A 27,470-nucleotide genomic window follows, 5' to 3' on the forward strand; every position below is an offset into this window, starting at 1 on the left:
GACATATTCCTGACACACCTTACATTCAAAAAGTTGCATGTAATATATCATTGGAAAACTAATAACTCACTGATCATTAATATTCTTATGTGCTGTATATATGTGGTGTGTACAAAGAATTATGTTCTTAAAATGTGTTTGGCAAGCATAAGCATAAGCACAGTCTGCTTTGGCAAAGGAATGGGTATTTGCTTGTCTGACCAGCCTGGTCAACAGGCAGAGACAAAGGTACATTTACATAAAAGGTAAACAAAACCATCAAACTAGTAACTGGGGGATATAGCCTCTTAACTGTAACGGCAGAGGGCAGAACTTCAAATGATAAGCAATTGAATCAACATTACTGTATTATAGATATGTATCCCATATGGTCTTTTATGAAAGCCAGTGACACACTGCTGATTGAGATAATTGTGAAATGTCTGCATTAACACTATATGAGGAATTATAGCTACTCACTGATATTGCACTTTAAAGGCTGACCATACACAGGGAGAAATAGGTTCTTTCTCAGACAGGAGAGAATGCAACTATCTACCTGTCTCCAATTAAATTGACCAGCAGGGAATCAAAATAATGGAAGCCCAATTTTCATATGAATCAGCAGGGGGATTAAGGTCCAAGGGAAAGAAAGAACAGCAGGAAGCTTTCCTCCCTCTTGAAACAGAGACAATGAACATTAGAGTGATATCAAAGAGGCAAAAAGACATTTGAAGGGGTAAGAGCTTGTGAAATCACAGAACCTTTGATCTTTCAACCGAGGGGATTGAAGTCTCCGGGTACCGAGTTTAGGTGAGAAATCTGCTTAGGCCAAGATTGTAACTTGCTGAAATTATGTTTTAGTTTTAGAAGCATATTGTTACTTTTGTTTGCTTGTAATCCTTCCTACCTTTATTTCTTACACTTGGTATTACTTAATCCTATGTCCTTTTGTTAAATACACTTGTTTTACCATAAATCAGTTCAATGCTGTAATTGAAATAGTGTTTGTCAAACCCCAGTTTAAATAGTCTATACACTGAAGCTTGTTAATTTAAGGGGCAACAAGCTTAACTTCTGTGAGTGTTCCAGGAGAGGGCTGGCCACTACAACGAGATATCTCTGGGACACTTGGGAGTTGGGGTTCACTGTTTGTTACCTACAAGGCAAGGTTTGAATGGGCAGAGTCCTGAAGAGTTTACTGGCAAGGCAGATGAGTTGGTGTGGCAGGGAGTTGCTACACAGCACAACTCTTACTTGCTGAGGCTGAGAATAGCTCACAATTCTGGAACCTCAGCAGATTGTCACATGGGCAGATGGTTTTGGAGAAATTCAGGACTCTGAAGGTATTGGGGTCACTCTGAAAAAGTAACCGGGAGGTAAAAGCCAGGGTGTGACCTGCATGCTTGATTTCTGGCGGTTGTTAGTGCTGAGCCACAACAGCATAGCACATTTAAGGCACCCAGAGTTGCAAGGTAAGGGAGCGACAGACTCCCTTACTAGTCTGGGTTGACCCACAAAGTGACACAGGCCTGAAGACACATGTGAATCTTTAATGCTCAAAGTTTAGACGGTTTAGAGAAAAAAATCGTGTGGAAAAATGGTATATTCCATGTTGTGATCCTACATACAGCCTTTCCAAAAGGGGCAGCATGTTCAAATGGAACATAGTTTCAATATCTCAATCCAGAAGGGGAGAAAGTGGCCCAGGAGCCCAGAAACATATCGGAGCCTAAACAACGAGGAGTCCTTGTGGCACCTTAGAGACTAACAAATTTATTTGGGCATAAGCTTTTGTGGGCTAAAACCCACTTCATCAGATGCACAGAGTGAAAAATACAGTAAGCAGTATAAATATTACAGCACATGAAAAGATGGGAGTTGCCTTACCACGTGGGGGGTCAGTGCTAACAAGGCCAATTAAATTAAGGTGGAAGTGGCCTATTCTCAACAGCTGACAAGAAAGGGTGAATATCAAGAGAGGGAAAAGTACTTTTGTGGTGCTAATGAGGCCAATGCAATTAAGGTGGAATTCACCTCTTTCCAACAATTGACAAGAAGGTGAGAGTATCAGCAGAGGGAGCCTGTTTCTCATTTCAAGTCAGGTCATTTGCCAGCACCTCTGCCAGTGTAAATGAGAATCAGACATATTTAACTTTGATCTGTGTAGGATTTTGCTTTTTTTATAACTGTAAATAAAGATTCCCCAAAAAATATTTATTCTGGATTTTCCTCTTCAACGGAATTTACAAAACAATCTAATTTCCCTGCTGGTGTAACTTGCCCTTTCAGTGAAGTGCAGACTGTACTCAGAGTTGTTCTAGCACAGAAAGAAGCACTTGTTGTTCCAGTCACATTGAGGCATCAGAAGATCTCTGAGAGTATGCCTACACTGGCAAGTTTCTGCACCACAAGCTATACCACTTTTATTAAAACACTGGAATTAAACTGCTGTTGCGTGACCACACTGTGCTCCTTGTCACACTGGAGCGCATCCACATTAGCAGCTCTTGCAACAGCAAAGACAGCAGTGCATTGCGGTAGTTATCCCACTGTGCAACTGGCCACAGGGTGCTTTGGGAAGAGTTTGCAATGCCTCATGGGGCAGGCACAGCACCACATGATGCAGGTTTCCCAATCCCGTTGTTCCATGGGCATTCTACTACATTGCCAGCTGCTTTTCAACTGAAGTGGGGTGGAGGGTAGGGGGAAGTGTGTGACAGGGAGTGTGTGTGTGTATGGAGGGCAAGAGAGACAGTGTGTTTTGGGGGACAGAGCGTGTGCTAGCATGCTGTCCTGTAAGTTCAGACAGCAGCAGGAAGCAACCAGTCCTGAGGCAGGGGGAGAGGGAAACCCCTGACATCAGCCCCTGCCTCCCTCCCCGGGCTCTCTGCACAGCAGTCTCTCTCTCTCTCTCTCTCACACACACACACACACACCCCTCTGTGTTCAACAGCACAAGCATTCCATATTAATGGTTTGCTTTCTGTCCCGGAACAGATCAGCACTGCATGCAACAGCTGTCAGAAATGGTGCTTTGAAAGGAGAGAGGCGCATATCTCTAGGGCAGCCGAGTTCAAAACAATGAGCAGAGCCGTTGCTTGAGGCAGTATGGGACAGCTCCTGAGGACAATTACAGCGCAGAAAGCAATCAAGTGTCTACATTGCCATAGAGTGCTGGAGCCTGCACAAATAGCCTTACAACTCTCATCGAGGTGGGTTTTATTGCAGCACTGCAACTGAGGAGTTTCGGCGCACAAACCAGTTGTGGCAGTTGTGTACACGTCTGCAGTTTGAGTGCAAAAAGCTGCTTTACTGTGCAGAAACTTTCCAGTGTAGACACGTCCTGAATAACAGAGGTGCTGCTATTTGAGACTGCAGCTTGCTGCCAATACCAGTGCTTCTCCCTCAGACACCACTAGTTGTCTTCCCTTTCCTTGCTGCTAGTTGGCATATAGCACCCTATTTCTTGCTGACTCCAAACTGGAAGGTATTTTCCCATCCTTCCTCACTAACTAAAATATCTAACTAGAGGAACAGGGATTTTCTAACACACTTTGGGAATTGCATTGTTTTGGATTAGACAATATTTTTCCTATTGAGCAGCATGTATCAAAGTTCTAAATGAAGTGCCTGCCCCAGAAACGTGAGCCAGTTGACAGCATTAATCATAAGCTGCAGAACCAGGAAAGCAGGGGTGGCAACATGATTATTATTTGAATAACTTCCTACCCAGCAGCAGGTCAACCTAGTGAGCAGCTGCAGCTCAGAGCAAAAGCATGTTCGCTTTCAGAGCTATTTGCTGCCTGGAAAGTTGAACATGTAATGAATAGCTTCAATTCATCAGCCTATTGTACTGTCTATATGTGAAATTTGGTGTTCAATTTCAAGTAATTATCATTGTTTCAGTTTCCTAGAGCCTTCTGTTTACATATTTGTGTTAGGTCAGCTAACCTGTTTCATAAATACTAGAAATGCCTTATGAATCTCAAGAGTGTGCAACATTAAAGCAGAGTTTAAATAATATTAAATCTTAGGAACTGTGATGCTTTACAATAAACTTCAGATATGTAACTCTATAATAGAGTTAAGATTCAACAATTCTCCCTTTCAATCTTAACCAGACAAAGAGTTTGTGACCAGGTGTCACACAGTTCCCTTACAGACAAGATTTCCTTCAACAGTGGCGCAAAAAAAAAAAAAAAAAAAAAAAAAAGTTAACACAGATGCTCCTAACTGGGGAGCGGGAGGGGGGAAGCAAGCCTGGTTCCTGTAGCATTTAAAGCCCCACATGAAATTGCAGTCTCATTAGCAAGGGGTCAGCAGACATTACACATGACTGCTCATTTAAATGTTAATGAGTGGGTAAAGGATCAGTTCTTTTTCTGCAACTGCTTGCAGATGCAAAGACTGAAATCTAAGGGATCAGTTTGTTTTGAGGTTGGAGAAGAACTAAATCATCAAATAAGTGAAATATTTAAACAACAAATGAATGGACTCTCTGGATATAAAAATCAACCCAGGGAGGGAACAAATTTCACAGGCCTTTCTTTGAGCCCAGAACACATTTCTACAAATCTTGAGGAGGAAATTAGAGAATATAAAGATGTTTAAATATACAAAACATTTCTTCTTCTGCAGGATAGTGGCTACCAAGTGACCCCTTTACCACATTCAAATACCTTCCTAAAACTGACTCCTAGAATCTACCCAGTAATAAGAAAAGGAGTACTTGTGGCACCTTAGAGACTAACAAATTTATTTGAGCATAAGCTTTTGGGAGCTACAGCTCACTTCATCGGCTGCATTCAGTGGAAAATACAGTGGGGAGATTTATATATAGAGAGAACATGAAACAATGGGTGTTACCATACACACTGTAACCAGAGTGATCACTTAAGGTGAGCTATTACAGCAGGAGGGTGGGGGTGAGGGGGAACCTTTTGTAGTGATAATCAAGGTGGGCCATTTCCAGCAGTTGACAAGAACATCTGAGGAACAGTGGGGGGGGGGGGGGGTAGGGGGGAATAAATGTGGGGAAATAGTTTTACTTTGTTTAAATGACCCATTCACTCCCAGTCTCTATTCAAGTTAATTGTATCCAGTTTGCAAATTAATTCCAATTCAGCAGTCTCTCCTTGGAGTCTGTTTTTGAAGTTTTTTTGTTGAAGTATTGCCACTTTTAGGTCTGTAATCGACTACAGGACAGGCCCAACAAAGAAAATAACAGAACGCCACTAGCCATCACCTTCAGCCCCCAACTAAAACCTCTCCAACGCATCATCAAGGATCTACAACCTATCCTGAAGGACGAGCCATCACTCTCACAGATCTTGGGAGACAGGCCAGTCCTTGCTTACAGACAGCCCCCCAACCTGAAGCAAATACTCACCAACAACCACACATCACACAACAGAACCTCTAACCCAGGAACCTATCCTTGCAACAAAGCCCGTTGCCAACTGTGTCCAAATATCTATTCAGGGGACACTAATCACATCAGCCACAATATCAGAGGCTCGTTCACCTGCACATCTACCAATGTGATATATGCCATCATGTGCCAGCAATGCCCCTCTGCCATGTACATTGGTCAAACTGGACAGTCTCTACATAAAAGAATGAATGGACACAAGTCAGATGTCAAGAATTATAACATTCAAAAACCAGTTGGAGAACACTTCAATCTCTCTGGTCACTCGATTACAAACCTAAAAGTGGCAATACTTCAACAACAACAACAACCAACAACAAAACCTACAAAAGGTTCCCCCCCACCCCCGCTCTCTTGCTGGTAATAGCTCACCTTAAGTGATCACTCTGGTTACAATGTGTATGGTAACACCCATTGTTTCATGTTCTCTATGTATATAAATCTCCCCACTGTATTTTCCACTGAATGCATCCGATGAAGTGAGCTGTAGCTCACGAAAGCTTATGCTCAGATAAATTTGTTAGTCTCTAAGGTGCCACAAGTACTCCTTTTGTTTTTGCGAATACAGACTAACATGGCTGCTCCTCTGGTACCCAGAAATAGCGCATCAAGCCCAGAATACAGAATTTATTTTTAAAAATAATTCACTGCTGCATGGATTTTGTCCTTCACCAGTGTCCTTTGTATGCATGACTGTATTTGGACTGTATTGTGTGGGTTTTAGATTAAGCTCCTTAGGGTCAGGACTCCAGATTTCTGTGTTTCATACAGCCCCAAGTAAACTATTAGTACTGAACAAAAATAAATAATGGCAACTCCTTGCTGCAATGCATGACAATGACAGACAGAGAACCTATACAATTAAGGCTTTAGCGGTGAAGTGGTTAAAAATGGCCAGAACATGTTACGCAGAACATGATAGGGCTTGTGTGTCAGAACAATCAGGGCAAAATTTAGAGCTAGAGCCAATCATAAGAAATTCTTGTTCACCTTCAGAAAAGTGATTGATTGATTGGGTGAATTCTAATGAACAAAACAAAGAAAACAGCAAGTTGTTTAACAGCAGCCCTGAATTTTGAAAGGATTGAAGATTCTATACTGACCTGAAAAGAAACTGAACATCTACACAATAGAAATTGTGTGTGTGTGTGTGCGCGTGTGTGTGTTTTTTTAGCCCTGGCTAGGACAATTAATTAGTGTCACTCCCCCCACCCCCAAAAAACCTGTCTAAACCACACATCGAAGGCAATTTATAGCAGACCTATAACAGGGAGGCAAATCATGATTCCATCGAGTCAATTGCCCTAGAAACTGCTGCATGTGATCTTCATGAGAAAATTCTCAGACGTTTCACAACAAAACTGCAAATAGAAACTCTGGGACCTATTTACTAACCAGGGGCATAGATTAGATGTGAACTGATGACAGATGTCAGAATATTTGTGTAAGCAAATTTGGCACAAAAGTTTTCTGCCCAAATTCGGTGTGGTTAGTTCAGGTGACTTTAGCCTGCTAAAACATTACATCACTGTTACTTCTCCATGGCTCACCTGAGGAAATCTCAAAGAATGAGGCAGGAGCTGTTTACATGGGAGGGCATGAAGAATTTTGCTACAGTTTCATAATATATACACAATGACAGTTGTCAACATTCATCCCTAGTGCAACTTCATTGATGTCAATGAATGAATTTGGCCTTAAGGGTCAAATTCATGACACTAGAATCTTTTCTTTGGTTCTGATATTGACTCCAGAGTTGAAGTAGAGAGAATCCGGTAGGGTGCCAAGGATATAGTATGAGGCGTGTACAGGGGGAAGATATCCGCATTCAAACCTGAGATATACAGGCCAGGGTTGAGGAATTTACTAAGACGCTAACAGACAAAGTTTTGTAGACAATTACTGTTTTAATTGGTTTCTTGCAGCTCAGTAGACTTAGGTCCTGAGTAATGACCCTACAAATTAGGAAACCAGCCAGCCAGACACCTACAGAGAGACTCCTTTTTTCCATCTTTATTATTCTGGGATGCGCACAATTAGTCTTCTCCAAAAACCCTCTCAAACAAGGAGATTTTGAAGCACACCTGGAAGGGTCACCAAATTCAGGGTACTTTGAATCAAAGGAGCGGAGTAGTTTCCAGAGTCTGAGCCCTTCTATAGTGAGGGGGGATACAGCTCAGGCACATCTAATGGCTGCAGGCTGTAGCAATATGGTACAATGATAGGCGATCACTCAGACAGACTAGGATCAGGCCACGTAGGTAGGGATGGCCATTCAGTTACATATAAGATTTAACACGCTTTATGGGAAATGCCATTTAGAGCCAATTATAACCTGACTGACCTTCACTGGATTTTAGAATGCCTAGATGAAGTTGCTTTGTCCTCCATGATGGAGACTTTGCTTTCTTGCTTATATCTGGGAAATTCATAGATCTGAATATCAACCTCATTCATCTAAAAATGTTAAAAAAATAAGTGCCTTGCATAATGACAGGTTTCAGAGAAGCAGCCATGTTACTCTGTATTCACAAAAAGAAAAGGAGTACTTGTGGCACCTTAGAGACTAACAAATTTATTAGAGCATAAGCTTTCGTGAGCTACAGCTCACTTCATCGGATGCATTTGGTGAAAATACAGTGAGGAGATATATACACACACACACACACACACACACACACACACACACACACAGAGAACATAAACCAATGGGTTTTATCATACACACTGTAAGGAGAGTGATCACTTAAGATAAGCCATCACCAGCAGCGGGGGGGGGGGGGAGGGGGAAAGGAGGTAAACCTTTCATGGTGACAAGCAAGGTAGGCTATTTCCAGCAGTTAACAAGAATATCTGAGAAACAGTGGGGGGTGGGGTGGGGGGGAGAAACAACATGGGGAAATAGTTTTACTTTGTGTAATGACTCATCCATTCCCAGTCTCTATTCAAGCCTAAGTTAATTGTATCCAGTTTGCAAATTAATTCCAATTCAGCAGTGTCTCGTTGGAGTCTGTTTTTGAAGCTTTTTTGTTGAAGGATAGCCACTCTTAGGTCTGTAATTGAGTGACCAGAGAGATTGAAGTGTTCTCCAACTGGTTTTTGAATATTATAATTCTTGACGTCTGACTGGTGTCCATTTATTCTTTTACGTAGAGACTGTCCAGTTTGACCAATGTACATGGCAGAGGGGCATTGCTGGCACATGATGACATATATCACATTGGTAGATGCGCAGGTGAACGAGCCTCTGATAGTGTGGCTGATGTGATTAGGCCCTATGATGGTGTCCCCTGAATAGATATGTGGACAGAGTTGGCAACGGGCTTTGTTGCAAGGATAGGTTCCTGGGTTAGTGGTTCTGTTGTGTGGTTGCTGGTGAGTATTTGCTTCAGGTTGGGGGGCTGTCTGTAAGCAAGGACTGGCCTGTCTCCCAAGATCTGTGAGAGTGATGGCTCGTCCTTCAGGATAGGTTGTAGATCCTTGATGATGCGTTGGAGAGGTTTTAGTTGGGGGCTGAAGGTGATGGCTAGTGGCGTTCTGTTATTTTCTTTGTTGGGCCTGTCCTGTAGTAGGTGACTTCTGGGTACTCTTCTGGCTCTGTCAATCAGTTTATTCACTTCAGCAGGTGGGTATTGTAGTTGTAAGAATGCACGATAGAGATCTTGTAGGTGTTTGTCTCTGTCTGAGGGGTTGAGCAAATGCGGTTATATCGTAGAGCTTGGCTGTAGACAATGGATTGTGTGGTATGATCTGGATGAAAGCTAGAGGCATGTAGGTATGAATAGCGGTCAGTAGGTTTCCGATATAGGGTGGTGTTTATGTGACCATCGCGTATTAGCACCGTAGTGTCCAGGAAGTGGATCTCTTGTGTGGACTGGTCCAGGCTGAGGCTGATAGTGGGATGGAAATTGCTGAAATCATGGTGGAGTTCCTCAAGGGCTTCTTTTCCATGGGTCCAGATGATGAAGATGTCATCAATGCAGTGCAAGTAGAGTAGGGGCATTAGGGGATGAGAGCTGAGGAAGCGTGGTTCTAAGTCAGCCATAAAAATGTTGGCATACCGTGAGGCCATGTGGGTACCCATCACAGTGCCGCTGATTTGAAGGTATACATTGTCCCCAAATGTGAAATAGTTATGGGTGAGGACAAAGTCACAAAGTTCAGCCACCAGGTTAGCCGTGACATTATCAGGGATACTGTTCCTGACGGCTTGTAGTCCATCTTTGTGTGGAATGTTGGTGTAGAGGGCTTCTACAGCCATAGTGGCTAGGATGGTGTTTTTAGGAAGATCACCAATGAATTGTAGTTTCCTCAGGAAGTCAGTGGTGTCTCGAAGATAGCTGGGAGTGCTGGTAACGTAGGGCCTGAGGAGAGAGAGTCTACATAGCCAGACAATACTGCTGTCAGGATTCCAATGCCTGAGATGATGGGGCGTCCAGGATTTCCAGGTTTATGGATCTTGGGTAGCAGATACTCTCCTTACAGTGTGTATGATAAAACCCATTGTTTCATGTTCCCTATGTGTGTATATAAATCTCCCCACTGTATTTTCCACCAAATGCATCCGATGAAGTGAGCTGTAGCTCACGAAAGCTTATGCTCAAATAAATTTGTTAGTCTCTAAGGTGCCACAAGTATTCCTTTTCTTTTTGCGAATACAGACTAACACGGCTCTGAAACCTTCAACCATGGTTATCTGTTCCTGGGAGGGTAATAATGGTAAAACCCCAACCTAAAAGAACTTTCTTCCTGATCCTGTTGCATCCCTCAGTGGTGACAGGACAGCATAGACTTACTTGAATGATACACATTATGGCAACAGACCTCAGGAACATACTCACTCCCATGCAGCCTTTATTGTTTCCTATCCTTATCTTCTTGCCAGAAGGAAGCTGCTGGGATGAAAGTCACCAGATGACTAGGCACCAGCTGTGTCTGAAGCTGTTGCTGTTATACTCCAATAGGTCAGGTTATCAGTAATGTTATGTAAATGACACAATTAGCCCATGTCTCTGCAGAGTGAAGTGACTTCTCTGAGGCACAGTTACTTTATAGCATACAAGCCTGAGGCAGGGAGTGACCTATTCCATTATCCAGCCTGCCAATCTGACTGACAGAGACATGAACTTGTGCTTTTCTAAGCTATTCATTCCAAGTTAAGACACGGACATATCGAACCACACAAAAGTCACGTGCAATCAAAATATTTTCCTAAATCAGTCATCTATTCCTATTTACCAGTGATTTCTAAAACAAAAGAATTCCCTCTCCTCCCCCCCCCCCCCCTGCAAGAGAACGAATCAATAGTAAATAAGGAATCAGCTTTTTCAGGCAGCTTTTCTTGTTTATATACTGGCTGTTTTCCTTCAAACTTTTAATTTATAAGCAAATCCCTTGTTGCCAGAAGTGGAATTTTTTCCCCCACTCTAAAATTTTTTTTGAGATGTATTTCTCAAAAACTGATACTTCTGTAGAAACTAATCAGAGAATTCATTTCCTAACACAGTTTCTGCACACGCTGGTTGATACACATGTGATTCTAAGAGTTAAAAGGCCTTCATTTCCATATCACATACATATCTCTATAGATTAGAATTTTAGGGTGAATATTTCATTGGAAATTGGTCAGGCAGATGCAGTTCAAGAATGTTTAAAATCTTCATTCAATATGGTTTTGACAGAAGACAGAAATCTCAATTCATTCAATATGGTTTTGTAATTTCTGCGGCAAGAAGTCAGGAAATCAATGGCAATCTTGAACAAAATGCTTTTATACGTCTGTCCAAGTTACAAGGTTAGCTGCACCTCTGTCACTCGTCTGGGCACTCTGAGTGCACCCCCTTAAGTTCAAAGCCCTGAGCCTTCACCTCTCTGTGGAATCCTGCAATTCTTCCATTCTTAGGCCAGGCCCTGGGCCTGCAGTGCACCATGCTTACCCAGCAAGTGTGAATGGGTTCAGCACCTGCAGTTCTTCCCTTTGGGAACTGGTGACCAGTGGTAAACACAGTGACCCAAAACAGCCTTCTTAAAACAAAGTATTGTCTAGTCTTTAACATTAAGAACAAAACATTATGTAAGAGAATGTAAGTATTTAAAAAAATAATAAAAGGTCTATACACATCTACTTTACCTAAGGCTTGCCACCTCCCCTGCCCCCCCAGGATGCTTAGGAAGGCCTAACTTTTTCAGATCCTCAAGCATGTGTCAGACTGTTCTCTGCAAACAGTTTCCTAACAACTGCCTGACCTCTGCTGAGAGAGAGCCTTTCTAACTCTTCACTGTCCTTTTGATCTGTTCAATTCCCAGCACTGGCAAAAACAAGCTTTAACGTGGCTGGCACCAAGGTAGTATGATCTTCACAGTTAACAAATGACTGCTTCTTGGAGCAGCTAGTCCTGGAACCCACAAGCAGAGAGGCAATTCTAGATTTAGTCCTCAGTGGATGTGGTCCAAGAGGTGAATATAGCTGAACCACTTGGTAATAATGATAGGTTTCAGAGTAGCAGCCATCTTAGTCTGTATCCACAAAAAGAATAGGAGTACTAAGAGGAGTCTCTAAGGTGCCACAGTTACTCCCGTTCTTTTCACTTGGTAATAGTGACCATAGTACAAATTATATTTAACATCCCTGTGGTGGGGAAAAACACCACAGCTGCCCAACATGGCAGCATTTAATTAGAGAAAAGGGATCTACACAACGAGGAAGTTAGTAAAACAGAAATTAAAAGGCTCAGTGCCAAAAGTGAAATCCCGGCAAGCATAGAAACTTTTTAAAGACACCATAATAGAAGCTCAACTTAAATGTACACCCCAATTAAAAAATACATAGTAAGAAAACCAAAAAAGGGCCACCGTGGCTAAACAACAAAGTAAAAGAAGCAGTAAGAGACAAAAAGGCATCCTTTTAAAAGTGGAAGTTAAATCCTATAGAGGAAACTAGAAAGTAGCATAAACTCTGGAAACAAAGGGTAGGAATGGTCAGTTTTCAGAATGGAAAGAGGTAAATAGTGGTGTCCCCCAGGGGTCTGTGCTGGGACCAGTACTATTCAACATATTCATAAATGATCTGGAAAAAGGGGTAAACACTGAGGTGGCAAAATCTGCAGATGATACAAAACTATTCAAGATAGTTAAGTCCAAAGCAGACTCTGAAGAGTTACAAAGGGATCTCACACAACTGGGTGACAGGGCAACAAAATGGCAGATGAAATTCGATGTTAATAAACGCACATTGGTAAACATAATCCCAACTATACATATAAAATAATGGGGTCTAAATTAGCTGTTACCACTCAAGAAAGATCTTGAAGTCATTATGGATAGTTCTCTGAAAACATCCACTCATGTTGGGAATCATTAATAAAGGGATTGATAATAAAACAGAAAATATCATATTGCCACTATCTAAATCTATGGTACACCCACATCTTGAATACTGCATGCAGAGATGGTCGCCCCATCTCAAAAAAGATCTATTGGAATTAGAAAAGATACAGAAAGGGCAACAAAAATGATTAGGGGTCTGGAACAACTTCCATATGAGAAGAGATTAATAAAACTGGGATTTTTCAGCTTGGAAAAGAAATGACTACGGGGGATATGATAGAGGTCTATAAAATCATGACTGGTGTGGAGAAAGTAGATAAGGAAGTGTAAATAATGCTAGCCTGATTATTGCTTGCATATTTATACCTGCCTCTGGAAATTTCCAATACATGCATCCGATGAAGTGGGTATTCACCCACAAAAGCTTATGCTCCAATACGTCTATAAAGTGCCACAGACTCTTTGCCACTAAATAAGGAAGTGTTATTTACTCCTTCTCATAACACAAGAACTATGGGTCACCAAATGAAATTAATAGACAGCAGGTTTAAAACAAAGAAAAGGAAATATTTCTTCACACAACGCACAGTCAACCTTTGGAACTCCTTGCCAGAGGATGTTGTGAAGGCCAATACTAGATAAATTCATAGAGGATAGATCTATCAATGGCTGTTAGCCAGGATGGGCAGGGATGGCGTCTATAGTCTCTGTTTGCCAGAAGCTGGGAATGGGCAATGGGGATGGATCACTTGATGTTTACCTGTTCTGTTCATTCCCTCTGAAGCACCTGGCATTGGCTATTGTCTGAAGACAGGGTAGTAGACTAGATAGACCTTTGGTCTGAAACAGTATGGCTATTCTTATGTTCTTAATACCTCAGGCATTGTCTCTTAATCCCCTTGAAGTGTTTACCCGGAGGTGTTTTGTTCTCCAACAACCTGTTATTTAACTAAACCAATATATGCATACAATAAACATCACAATGACCCAAGACAGCCATACAGTAATTAGCCCAAAAAACAGATTACACATGGTTTTCAAGAATTATTACAGATCAGCCCCACAGCCTTCAAAATGGCATCAAGCTGTGGAAAATTGAAGAATATTTTCAATCCTGACTGCTGTAGTTGCCCACCCCTGGCCTGGAGATAGGCAGAGGGGTGAGGCGGGGAGCTTGGCGGGCCGCATGAAAGAACCCCGTGGGCCCCGTGTTTGAGGCCTCTGGCATAGAGTCACAGCTTGTAATGTCTGATGTTTGTTTATTGTGTTGAGTTTTATTCAGAGGTAATTAAAATGCTATAAGTGTTAATACATTGTAAATGGAGTTCACAGCATGGGGACTGAACAGTTACTGTGGTGAGAAGCTTAATATAGGGCAAATGGGTATGGTGCTCATAGGGCCCTGGAGGATCCCCCTTCTCCTCTTTTTCTAGTGAACAGGGCCTTCTTTTCATTATAACACTGAATGCCTCAGAACACCTAATAAATGAATTATACATATGCCAAAAAGCACTTGTCCCTCACCACAAAAATGCAGAAAACCAACAACAATGGAATGTATGGTGGATGCCTCCTTAATGCGCACCACAGAAAGATTACTTAATGACACGTGCAGAGTCCAAATAAATGGATTAGCAAAATAAAGACAGATTGCAATGGATTAACTTTAACTAACACTTCTTTATAGCAAGGTAGCCACGACAGCAATGGTGGGCACTTCCTCTCAGAGTTCCCCCAACTTAATTTCCATATATCTCACAGGGATATTCTACCTAAAATTTTTGCCTCACAAAAAACTGCCATTCGATATCTGTTAGGACACAGCCTCCACCTAGAGCAACTTTCTGGTGTCATTATAAACTGTCAAATTTACTCTTTCAGACAGAAATTGCTAAACCAGTGGGGCCATGGAGTCCAGTATTCAGACTCAAAGTGATCAGCATCAGCTGCTTCAGAGGAAGAAGCCCTACAGTAGGCAGCAAGGAAATGAGAAAATGGAGTAGCTTCTAACCCCCAACGCTTAGAAATTGGCTCATACTTTCAAGCAGGTGGTTTTAGAGCCTTTTCAAAATTCTTATTTAATTTTTAATATTTACAATTATAAAATTCTTGATATTCTGGTTATCCATATAAATCATAGACATGTAGGACTGGAAGGGACCTCAGTAGATCACTTAGTCCAGTCCCCTGTACTCATGACAGGACTAAGTATTATCTAGACCATCTCTGAAAGGTGTTTGTCTAACCTGTTTAGGGTGCCAACCTTCCTGGTTTTGCTGGGAGTCTCCCGGAATCAATCCCCATCTCCCAGAGGCTACTGCAGCCAAACCGGGAGATTTTCGGCGCTAACTGTCCGGCAGCGCAGCGGGACCAATGCAGGTTCCCTGCCTGCCCTTGCTCCCTGCTGCTCCCGGAAGCGGCCAGCCCTGTGGCACTGGGTCTCTGTGCACTGCCCCCACCCCAAGTGCTGACTTTGTAGCTCCTATTGGCTGGGAATTGCAGCCAATGGGAGCTGTGGGGGCAGTGGCTATGGGCAGGGGCAGCACATGGAGCTCCCTAGCCCCTCCCCCCACCCAGGAGCTGCTGCCAGAGGGATGTGCCAGTCGCTTTCAGGAGCCACCTGAGGTAAGTGCTGCCCCGTTCACTTCCTCCTGCACACCAACTCCCTATCCCAGCCCAGAGCCCACACCCAAACTCACTCCCAGAGCCTGACCCCTCACCCCCTCCTGAATCCAAACTCCCTCCCAGAGTCCACACCCCCTCCCGCACCCCAGCCTTCTGCCCCAGGCTCAGCCCAGAGCCACCTCCTACACTCCAAACCTCTTGGCCCCACCCCCGAGCCCGCACCACTCCTGCACCTCAACCCCCTACCCCAACCCAGTGAAAGTAAGTGAGGGTGAGGAACTAGAGTGAGTAGGGCCGGAGCCTCAGGGAAGGGATGGGGAGGGGGGCGGGGCAAGGGTGTTTGGGTTTGTGCCATTAAACAGTTGGCAACCCTAAACCTGTTCTTAAAAGCCTCCGGTGATGGAGATTCCACAACTTCCTTAGGTAATTTGTTCCAATGCTTAACTACCATTACAGTTAGGATTGTTAAGCACTGGAAAATGCCTAATCACTTTTTCAATCCTGCTAAATAATGTTCTTTATCTAGCAGCAATGAGCTCCACAGTCTAATAGTCCACAGTGTGAAAAAGTATTTCATTCTATCAGTACTGAATTTACCACCTTTCAAATAAATTTTAATTGAATGTCCATACTCTTGTACTATAAGCCAGGGAAAATATAAGTTCCTTATTTATCCTCTGTTAGGGGCAAATTCCCAAAGCTGTGTTTGTATGGCTATTAGTATTAGTATTTGTATGGCTATTAGTATTATGATTTATTATGTTTGTATGGAACCCATTTTGTTATCTAAAATGGAGGACTTGGTCATGTGATCAGGAGGGCAGTTGGAGTGTTTTCCCACCCTTTCCAACAATCAGCAGTGGCCCAAGTAGTAAACAAGTTCCAGTTTTAACTGGATTTTCCTGGGAATTCTATGGGGTTTCGCACTATAGTCTATATAAGAGCGGCAGTTACCTCAGTTTGGGGCTGCCCATCTGAGTGGCAGGTGCATGCAAGTTTGCTTCCATAGGTGATCAAAACTCCGGACAAGTGCCATCTGCAGCTATTACTTACCAACCGCAGCAGTTAACATCCATCGTTGTCATTCGCCTGTGAACACCCAGCTGTCATCTCGTGAGTCTGCTGCTGTGTCATCTGGAGCCAGTGAAAAGGACAAGTCATCGAGGGATCTCCTCAGAGTTCCTCTCTTGAGGCTCTGAACAAGCCAAAGGATCGAGGTCCTGAGCAACCATCAGAAGGGTGACATTGTATGTTTACTTACTTTTTGTACTCTATGGGGGTCTATGGCTTCAGGACACAGACGTTTGAGTTACTATACCTATAGAGAGAATAAGTTTGTTATTGTTTTATGCATTTTTCCTGTTCCCATTTATGTACCTCAGTTTCCCCAAAATAAATACAATTTTTTTGGTTTATATACACCTGATTCTACTTGCCTCATTCCAGCAGAGAGAGGGGGAGGGAGGTTACATAAGGAGGACTAGCTTGGCTACCAACCAAGTGATAGATACTGGAGCTCGCAGTAAAGGACTGTGGACCTACATTTTTGTTGGGGGGAGGGGATTCCTGTAGCCTTTCCATATTTTATTCCTTGACCTAACACCACCTTTACAGATTAAAGAACTCTTGTGATAAAAGATGGACTAGATCTGAATTGTCTGCTGCTTCTATATACCCACTATACACAGATGCCCCCAAATTCCTGTGAACCAGCTCCCCTATTCTTGAGCTACTGATCCTGTAATTTTTACAGAGAAATTCAGTTACATGCTAATCTTGAATAAATTATCCAGTGGTCATTGTGTGATTATTAACCAATTCCACAGTTTAAGATTAAAAATGTATTTTCTAAAAGTACTTTGACTTTGTTTATGGCTCCACTCTAGAACTATTCATGTTGAGAGATTTAACCAGTTTTTCAATATATGAATCAATAAAACAGTCATAATAAATGTACAAACTTTTGTACATTATAAACTGGAAAAGGTGATTTCAAGCATAGATTTCACTAGTCTTTCTCCACCACTGTGGTCTAGGGGCTGTGGAACAATTTCTGATGCATTGCATTGGTGTGGCAAAGTGGATTGATTTAAGGTTTGGCACCGCTGTATCACAGCAAAATTCCTGCAATACACAATTTGACAAAACTGAGGAGTGTTATACAAGATTGTAGAGGAGTAACTCCCATCAGTGGATATGATGGGGTGAAACCTCATGCAGCATTGTGAAAATGTCCATTTTGTTGTTGTGTTTGGATTCAATTGTGGTGTCACTACATTGTTCTACATCTTATTTTGAGGTCCTAATTTTGCAGTAAAAAGCTTAGTGAATTTAGAATAAGCGTATAGAAATCTTTTTTTAAATCCTTGTTCAGATTATATATTTAATTTTGGATATAATGTCTTGCGAAGATTTATACTCATCCAACCCCCCCCACAAAATCACTGATTACCTTGAAATCTAACACAATGTAGACACTCTCCAGTGCCATGCACTGATTTTATAGTTTTACTATTTCCAGAAAAATCTGTGTGTAATCCTGAAACTTTGTAGATTTGAGTCATACATTTTATAATTGTATACTAATACAGGGCTAAATTCTCCAACCTTTACTCATGTGAAGAAAAGGTTGAATTCTCTCAACCTTTACTCCAACCACTTACTCACTCAGATATACCATGTGTTACTACTTTAAGATGTGGAATCTGTTCCACACTTGGGAAATGTAAAGGACTATCTCCCTCTAGCATTTTAACCTCAACAGTAAAAATAAAATACCTATATGTAGCTATAATATAATAGGCCTTTCCATTCTAGATTCTATAATTCTGGCAGCACCTTTCATCTCAGGGGATCCCAGAATACTATACTTTACATACAGAATTAGCTTAATCTACAACTGAAATACAGCTACCTCTGGAAAGAAACATGGCAGCTCTCCAGTATTGCACAATGACACCATATGACAGTTTAAAATAAGTGTAAAGAAGAATCCTGCATTAAGCTGAAACTTCAGGGTAATGCAGGGAGGCAGAATGTATTTATCCTAATAAAAATTTGGCCAAGACAATAGGATTAGCATTTCTATTTTTGTTAAAAGTGCCACTGGATATTTATTGACACCCTCTCCACTTTTAAATCTCTCAAAAAACATTTTCCACTATGCTGATGATAGTGACTCTTGGTCTGTACAGAAAATTCCTTTTGTTTTTTCCTTCAGACTGAACTCCATCTGTCTGGTTGGCTGGAAAAGGAGCACCCTCCAGAGGACAATGATCCTGTCCTATAAATTATACAAACTACAGCTATTGGACTGCATGACTGATGATTTATTCCTGTTGAATGTAGCCAATTTAATAATTTTTTTCAATAAATTTATAGTACTATATCCTCATGCATCCTCCAAAAGATTCTGGAATGTACGTGTTTCCTCATTCACATATACTTATCCGTGACAAGGACAGCTTGAAAGATTAATCTTCAAATGCCATCTAGGAAATTCTGGTAGGGCCTTTGGGTGCAAACGAGAAGTGTCAGCTTTTGTAAATTCAGCTCAACTGTTGGACATCAGGGTCTTGTTTCACATTATACTGACTAATTCTATTGGAATGAGCCATTGCCCTTTTAAGATACAGTGACATCAAGGAGTGAAATGGAGCTGAGTATTTGAATTAGTAGCATGTAGCAGTGGGTGTTAACTTCAATCTTTCCCACCCCCGCATCCTCTTTGCTGACATTCAGAGCAAGCAAGGCAGTGAGAGCATGAATCAGTGGAAATAGTCACACAGACAGGAAGTGGATTCAGTAAAGCCTGTGGCATGGACTTTTCCTGAAGATCAGGTTTCCATTCCTTTTTGGTGATCTGGCCTTCAGCATGCACTTATCAATTGTATTTTTTATACATTTAGATTTTTTTTCCCCCCCTTCAAGTGAGGACTTGTGCTACTTGAGCATTTCCTCATGTCTGTCTTGCACTTTGGAAACTCCAAATGTATTTATAACTTGTATCTATTTATTACTTCACACCTGAAATTTGTCTCTCTCTATAAAGTAATAGACAACGGCAAGTGTCCAAGCATAAAATACCTCTTAGAGGGTTACTGCTTTTCTGAAGATGCTGAAATATTTGGGCTCTGAATGCATCTGGCTAAAAATAAGTGCCTATACTAGTGCCTATACTATAACTAGTCACATTAACATATAATTAGAAGGACAGGAAAGAATGTTTTGAAGCTTTATAAGGAAACGGAGTGAGAGAGACTAGTAAGAAGGCCAGTTTATGCATAGACAGTAGCACAATTGAGAGATGAGCAGACTTCCTGTGCAATGTCCAGGTGGTTGAGTCTGACTCAACAGGTGTTCTTGATGGCTCCATGAGAGGCTTCATCCTGTAGGGAGGTGAATTATTACAATGGGATGGAGTTCTCATACTTTAAACTGTTAAGGGAAAAAAAACCCCAAAAACAAACAAAAGAAAACCAACTTATTTTTGGCCAACATTTTCTTCACTCAGCCTGTGATCAGAGCCCATTAGCAATGACGTCTGACCACATGGAGAAGTCCAGAGGTAGCAAAATTAGCAAGTTCAATGCACACCGATGTTTGTAATGATATAAATTAGTAAATATTCTAAATATTTTATTTTAGAAGGAAGACTACAAACTACCACAAATTTCTGAACCTACACAAAATGACCAGAAAAACTTCAAAGTTAGTTTAAAATTGTTCTGTTCATGAGCGCAGCACCATTGTATATCTGTCAAAGTGTCCAGAGACAAGCTCATGGTGGACATGTAGCTTATTTTTAATTAAAAAGATGAATAATTTTCATTAATCAGTTTGTCAGGATGAGTGTGCCATGTCACATGCAGAATTGTGTTGATCAGGATTCCTGACACACTGGGGATGACACAGGCTCTAACCCATTGATTGCTTCTGCATTCCCTTCCATTTTGACAGTCACCATAAAGTTTCACAAATATATATGTGACAGGTAGTTTATGGTGTATTGAAAATTAGGGATAGTTAATTTAATGGATATGCAGCCTGACTTTAGGAGGTGATGAGTGCATACAACTCCTTGTTTCAGTGAGACATTCAGACATATAACTGGTAATTGACAGAGTATGTGAACATAAATGCAATAGCCCCCAACTAAAACCTTTCCAACGCATCATCAAGGATTTACAACCTATCTTAAGGACGACCCATCACTCTCACAGATCCTGGGAGACAGGCCAGTCCTTGCTTACAGACAGCCCCCCATCCTTAAGCAAATATTCACTAGCAACCACACAACAAAACCACTAACCCAGGAACCTATCCTTGCAACAAAGCCCGTTGCCAACTGTGTCCACATATCTATTCAGGGGACATCATCATAGGGCCTAATCACATCAGCCACACTATCAGAGGCTCATTCACCTGCACATCTACCAATGTGATATGTGCCATCATGTGCCAGCAATGCCCCTCTGCCATGTACATTGGCCAAACTGGACAGTCTCTATGTAAAAGAATAAATGGACACAAATTAGACATCAAGAATTATAACGTTCAAAAACCAGTCGGAGAACACTTCAATCTCTTTGGTCACTTGATTACAGACCTAAAAGTGGCAATTCTTTAACAAAAAAAATCTTCAAAAAACAGACTCCAATGAGAGACTGCTGAATTGGAATTAATTTGCAAACTGGATACAGTTAACTTAGGCTTGAATAGAGACTGGGAGTGGATGGGTCATTACACAAAGTAAAACTATTTCCCCATGTTTATCCGCACCCTCCACTGTTCCTCAGACATTCTTGTCAACTGGAAATGGCCCACCTTGATTATCACTACAAAAGGTTTTTTTCCCCCCTGCTCTCCTGCTGGTAATAGCTCACCTTACCTGATCACTCTCGTTACAATGTGTATGGTAACACCCATTGTTTCAAGTTCTCTATGTATATAAATGTCCCCACTGTATTTTCCACTGAATGCATCCGATGAAGTGAGCTGTAGCTCACGAAAGCTTATGCTCAAATAAATTTGTTAGTCTCTAAGGTGCCACAAGTATTCCTTTTCTTTTTGCGGATACAGACTAACAATTGCTACTTTGAAACCTGTCATAAATGCAATAGGTTTCAGAAAGCTGTGGGGGAAGGTATTGTGATGCTAACAGACCACTCTATCAATAGTTCAGTAGGCAACTATAATAGGATGACCAGATGAAACGGGGGGGAGGGGGAAGCGCTGCAGCTGGAGCGGCCAAAGCCGCAAAATCGGGACAAATGGCATCCCAACTGTGCATCAGTCGGGACGCGGGACAAAGAACTAAAAATCGGGACAGTCCTGATTTTAGGAGGACATCTGGTCACTGTAAACTATAATGACCTTTTGTCCAAGCACTGTTGGTAACATTTAACCTGCAGCAAAGCAGGAACACAGCTAGAGTGCCAGCAATGGGTCTCATGGTAGGTGACTGATTACAGCCTATATAACTTTTAAGCCTATATGCCATGGCTGTGCAACGGACAAAGAAAAACTGGGTTGATCTAAACTGATGCCATTTAGTTACAGAACTGAATGTCTTGGTGTGAGGAATTTTCCATTTACTTTGTGGATAAAAAAAAAATCTCTCAGATCCAAACTGAACTTTGTGCTTCCATGGAACCCAACCAATATCTCATGGGTAGGGCACTATTAAATTCACAGTTCACTTTGGTCAATTTCATGGCCACAGGGTCTTAAAATTGGTCAATTTAGCTATTTCAGATGTTTACATCTGAAATTTCACATTGTTGTAACCACGAGGGTCCTGATCCAAAAGGGAATCATGGGGCAGTCCTAAAGCTGTTGTAGGGGGGGTTGCAGGATTGCCATACTCACTTCTGTGCTTCCTTCAGAGCCCAGTTCTGAAGGCAGCAGCTGCAGAGTTTCCTGCAGCTGGAGGAGGCTCCAGGAGGTGGAGGTAAGTCCCATCTCCCCAGTGCTGCTGGGAGCGCCCCAGCTGGGGGGCTCCTAGCTGCTCGTCAGGGCCAGTGGTGGATTAATTTATGAGCCCATGCAAGGGGCCCTGGACATTTTGAAAAATGAGTGCCCCAGCCCTGGCAGGAGCTAGGAGGGGTGGGAGGAAGCCCCGAGCCTGGGTGGTCCGGAACTCAGGCAGCATCTGTCTGGGACAGAAGCCCTGAGCCCAGGCACCGGAATCCCTGTCTCGAGCCAGAGAGTGGGGGGGAGGGGAGGGGTGCGGCGTCCCCAGGTCCTGGACAGGAACTGCAGGGTCTGGAGCTGCAGGGGGTGGCAGCCCCCATCCCAGGTCCCTGAGCCTGGACAGGAGCCACAGGGGATGGAAGCCCTGAATCCTGCCTGGAGGACAGGTGCCCTCAACCCTGGCAGGAGCCACTGGGGGCGGGCAGGGAGAGGGAGCAGCAGCCCTGGAGCTCGGGCATCCAGAGCCTGGGCAGGAGCCATGGGGTGGAGAAGGGGGGCAGCCCCAAGCTGGGAAGGAGCTGCAGGTGGTAGCAGCCCCCAGCCCAACGTAAGCCCAAGCAGGAGCTGGGGGGGGGGGGGGGAAGGAGCCCAGGCAGGAGCCATGGCCCATGAGGGAGAGGGAGCAGTAGCCCTAGAGCTTGGGCTCTCTGAGCCTGGGCAGGAGCTGCGGGAGATGGCAGCCCCAAGCCTGGGTGCCCCCTGACCCACAAGAGCTGTACTACCCTCACTTCTGCGCTGCCTGTGGAGGTGGGTCTGATCTCTCTCCCCATAACAGCCATGCATGGGAAGGACAAGTCCTGTCCATCCCCAGTCTGGCTGATTTTGGGGAGCTCAGATTTCATGGGGCAGGGTTTATTTCACAGTCCATGAAATTGGTAGGGCCCTACTCATAGGGACACATACAACTTTCAGCGCTTGAGTTTTGGTCAGTTACAGTACAGCCAGCACCTATTAGATCCATGTCCTTCCCAATTGGTTACAGCCAATGGGGAGACATTGAAGCCACGAATGGTTGAGATTCTCAGTACCACCATGTGGGAGGAGCAGGGAACCAGGGGTTCTGAAAGCAAGCACTGGCCTATGTTCAAATCCTTGTTGGATATTGATGATCTTGTAAACTATTGACCTGTGTCAAACCTTCTATTTTAGGGAAAGCTAATGAGGCCCTAACAAGTGGATGGAGTTGCTTTAATACAGATCTGCTCCTTTCTGACCAAAAACCCAGCAGATAATTATGGGTGATTGTCACAGTCTGCTCCCCAGTTACTGTATTTGACATGTAAGCAGAGTATGGGTATCCAATATCCCTGGCTCATTAGGCAGCGTGTTCCACACACAACATTTAATTCACTCAAGGCCAAGCAGAGCACAGCTGTGCAGTAAACAGCCTGCCTTGTCAGTGTTTGGTCAGAACAGACAGTTTTAATCTCTCTCATGAATCATGGTCTCTTGAATTTATTTTACATGTTCTGGAACAACACAGTTTTCCTCAACTCAGTCAGCTGGACATGAAGCCCAAAGGGTGGTGGGGGGGAACAGAACATAAATCCATTTTCTTTCTTTATTTTTTTTTTTAAAAAGGTGTTTGTGGGTGGGGAGTGGCTTGATTACAGATGAACACTTTGTGTCATTAAAACGTACAGGAGAACCTCAATTCTCCTCCTCAACATGGTCACTGCAAGACACTTGGTTTGGGTACATTATGGGTTTGGCTACTGCCAGTCTGACTGATGTTTTATTTGTAGGGTACCAGATGGAAGAATGACTATTTGTGTGTATGCGTGCATGTATTAGGAAGAGGGTAGGGGAACTGCAGGCATGTGAACGTGATAATGATGCCTGCTCTTTTCTCTGAATTGATTCCCCAAGAACTTCAGACTCCAAATATTCAGACTTCAGCATATATTAATGTATTTTTCCTTATCTTTACTCATGCTGGTTTTGTGAACAGATCCTTTAGGAAAATAACATTTATTATTCAGTATCTATTGACTTGGTCCCTGCCCCAATAAAACAACAGTTTAAATTAGACCCAAACAATACACTAACCCATAGATTAGGGCGCTATTTTGCAGCAGGGCAGATATTAAATACATGCTTCAAAGAGAATAGTGCCTGACCATAGAGTATGAAGACTTATTTGATCATATTGTTCACAAATGAATACCAAGGCCAGACCATCATAATGGGTGGATGAATGCAGAGTTTTTCTAAACTCTAAATCTGTGTAATTACTTCCCATTCCTATAATTATACATTGATTGTGATATTGCAGCCTGAGACCAGGGTGGTCCATATGCACAAAACTAGAAATAACATTCTTCACTTAGATTTCCTAAGTTACCTTTAGGATGGGAGCAGGATCAGTGTCTGCTTGTTGGAAGGGGAAAGCTACCATGTAGGTGAGTCAAAAATTTCAATACTGAGGGAAGATCAGTGGAAAGTTGTAGGATGGGCAGTGGTAGGTGCTCAGATACTATGGTGATGAACATGGTATAGACCAGTGGTTTTCAAACCGTGGGTCACGATCCATAACTGGGTTGTGGAATGGAAGGGACTGGGTTGCAGCAGCTATGGTCAGCACCGCTGACCGCGCCGTTAAAAGTCCCGTTGGCGGTGCTGCCTGGCTAAGAAAGCCTAGTCCCTACCTGTTCAGACACCACGCTGTGCCCCAAAAGCGGCCAGCAGCAGGTCCGGTTCCTAGGCTTGGGAGGGGGCATGGGGCTCCATGTGTTGCCCCCAGCTGAGCACCAGCCCTGCACTCCCATTGGTTGGGAACCGGACAGTGGGAGCTGGTGGGGAGGTGCCTGTGGATGAGAGCCACGCGGAGCTGCTTGCGTCTCTCCGCCTAGGAGCCGGACCTGCTGCTGGCCACTTCTGGGGTGCAGCACTGACCGTGGTGTCAGGACAGGCGGGAAGCTGCCCAAGGTAAGCCCGTGCCCCAACCCTGCTCCCCAATCCTCTGCCCCAGCCCTTAGCCCCCCGAACCCAGAGCCCCTTCCTGGACCACAAACCCCTCATCCCCTGACCCACCCCAGAGCCTGCACCCCAGTCCAGAGCCCTGACCCCCTCCCATACTCCAACCTCCTCATACCCAGCTCCATTGGGTCACAGGCATCAACAATTTTCTTCAACTGGGTCACCAGAAAAAAGTTTAAAAATCACTGATATAGACATCTGTGTGTAGGGTGCCAGAACAGGGGGGGCTAATGGGCCATGGCCCCCCACTTTTTACTGGAGGTAAGGGTGAGCGACTGGCAGGAGGGGGCAGAGAGGAGCAAGTGGGAGGGAGGGTCTAGGGGGAAGAGTCGATACGGGAGCAGGTCCTTGGGGGAAGAGGCGGAGTGAGGACGGGGCCTCAGGGGTGGGCCCACAGTTCAGGCGCTTGTGCACCCCCACTTTTAGTGAGCGTCCATCGCTCCTGTTCTGTGTCATACATTTGTATGAAGCTAGACCCTTTAACACATGGAATTGTTCACGTAAAATCCATGTCTTCACTTTTTTTGAATACTCAGTAGAAGTTTCTGTTTTGCTAGCTGTACACTGCAGTGCCATATCAATATTATAACAAAGTAATAATATAAATAAATAATACAGACTGAGAAAAGTATGGCAAACTGTGATCAGACATGATCCAGACACATTCTTAATAAAATCCTCAGGGCTGCAATCTCTAGTAATACCTCTATATATGAAAACTGTACCCCCAAATCTGCAATAAATCATATTCTGGGGCGAGGGGGAAGCCTTCTAGATGATTAATTCATCCTGTTTCAGGTTATTTACTAGACATGATACACCTCTTGGCAGAACCATGAGCACAAGATAACATGCAGTGACTCAGCGATAGCACCAGAATCCCTAGCAAGAACAACACAATCCTACTGATCCCTAAAGAACCAGATATATTACAGGGCTTCCAAAATACAAAGGTAATATATTATCTGAGCCTGGGTCAAGTCTGCTAAGAAAACAATGGGAATATACCTTCTGATACAACCCCTCTTTGATATTAGGATCTGACTAGCAGTTTCATGGTCTGTGTTTGGATGATGCCTGTTCCATCCCTGTAATGCCAACCCAAAGGATCAAATAAATGCAGAATTAGAAAACAAATCTGAATGGTATAAAATGCTTGTGGTTCTGTACTGTTGGAAGGACATGTCATCATTTACTTTTGCATTGTTTACCCACCTTCTGTGTTTTCTGATTCACAATGACTTGCAAGGGAACATTCCTACACCATAGCCAGGGCACTGAGGTGTAGCTAATTGAGCAATTAAGTTATCAGGTGATGGAAGTAAAAAAAAAAAAAAAAAAATCTCATCAGCACAGCTAGATGGATTTGGCTAGCCAGCTCCTTTTTGTTTATTACTTGTTATTATGTAACATGTGTGTATAGCTCCATGGGTGCATATAGTTTGGCACAAAGATGTAATCAACCACTCTCAGGTAGACTCCAGCTGGCATCTGGGGTCAGGAGTTCAGTCAACTGACCACTGAGGAAGAATAACAGGAGTTTCTTACCCTATTGTCTGGATTTGGAAAGCCAGTTTTTAAATACAATGCCCCATGTTCCTAACAGAGTTTTCTGTTAGGGGTTGACTTCTGAGGCTGTTGGCATTTAGAAGGGACTATAGTGTCAGTGTCTTTTTTCAGTCAGTAGCATTTCACCTATATAAAAGTTGCTCACCGTAAAGTGCAGGGAAATGGGGAGCTATAAGGTGCTATTGGATCCACACAGATTTGGAGAGGGAAGGAAGGAGGGAGATCAAACCCCATTTCAGTGGAGAGTGACAAGTACTACCTAGACCCATCGAACCTCAAGGCCCCCTCAGTACTTTAGATGGAGGAAATGCAAGATAACAGTGCTTCTGGAGAGCCTTTAAGTCGTGCTGATGGGTCAAGACAAGCTTCCCCAAGTCAGTAACCTTTGAAACAATAAATGTAAACCAGCATTCTTGGCCCCTTTGTCTGCCATGCACAGGGCTGCATCAACAGCTGTGCAGGAGTGCTGGAACAATTTTTATAGTGAGGGTGGTGAAAGCCATTGAACAAAACCATAAACTCTGTATATAATGGAAACCACTTCAAGCCAGGGGCTGTGACAGCACCCCCAGCTCCCCTAGTT

The 27,470-nt window shown here is 43.1% G+C and overlaps 1 protein-coding gene across 1 annotated transcript in view; it reads left to right on the forward strand.

Moving 5' to 3' along the window:
• The first annotated feature begins 16,147 nt into the window (after positions 1–16,147).
• The window catches only part of SLC45A1 (solute carrier family 45 member 1), a 78,014-nt gene continuing 66,691 nt past the window's right edge, over positions 16,148–27,470 (forward strand). Inside the window, exons 1-2 of the mRNA XM_043499980.1 lie at positions 16,148–16,611; positions 24,670–24,741. The gene's annotated coding sequence lies outside the window, so the exon portion shown is untranslated. The remainder of the gene's footprint in view (positions 16,612–24,669; positions 24,742–27,470) is intronic.

Source organism: Dermochelys coriacea, chromosome 18 (genome assembly GCF_009764565.3).
Source record: "Dermochelys coriacea isolate rDerCor1 chromosome 18, rDerCor1.pri.v4, whole genome shotgun sequence".
Taxonomy (NCBI): domain Eukaryota; kingdom Metazoa; phylum Chordata; order Testudines; family Dermochelyidae; genus Dermochelys; species Dermochelys coriacea.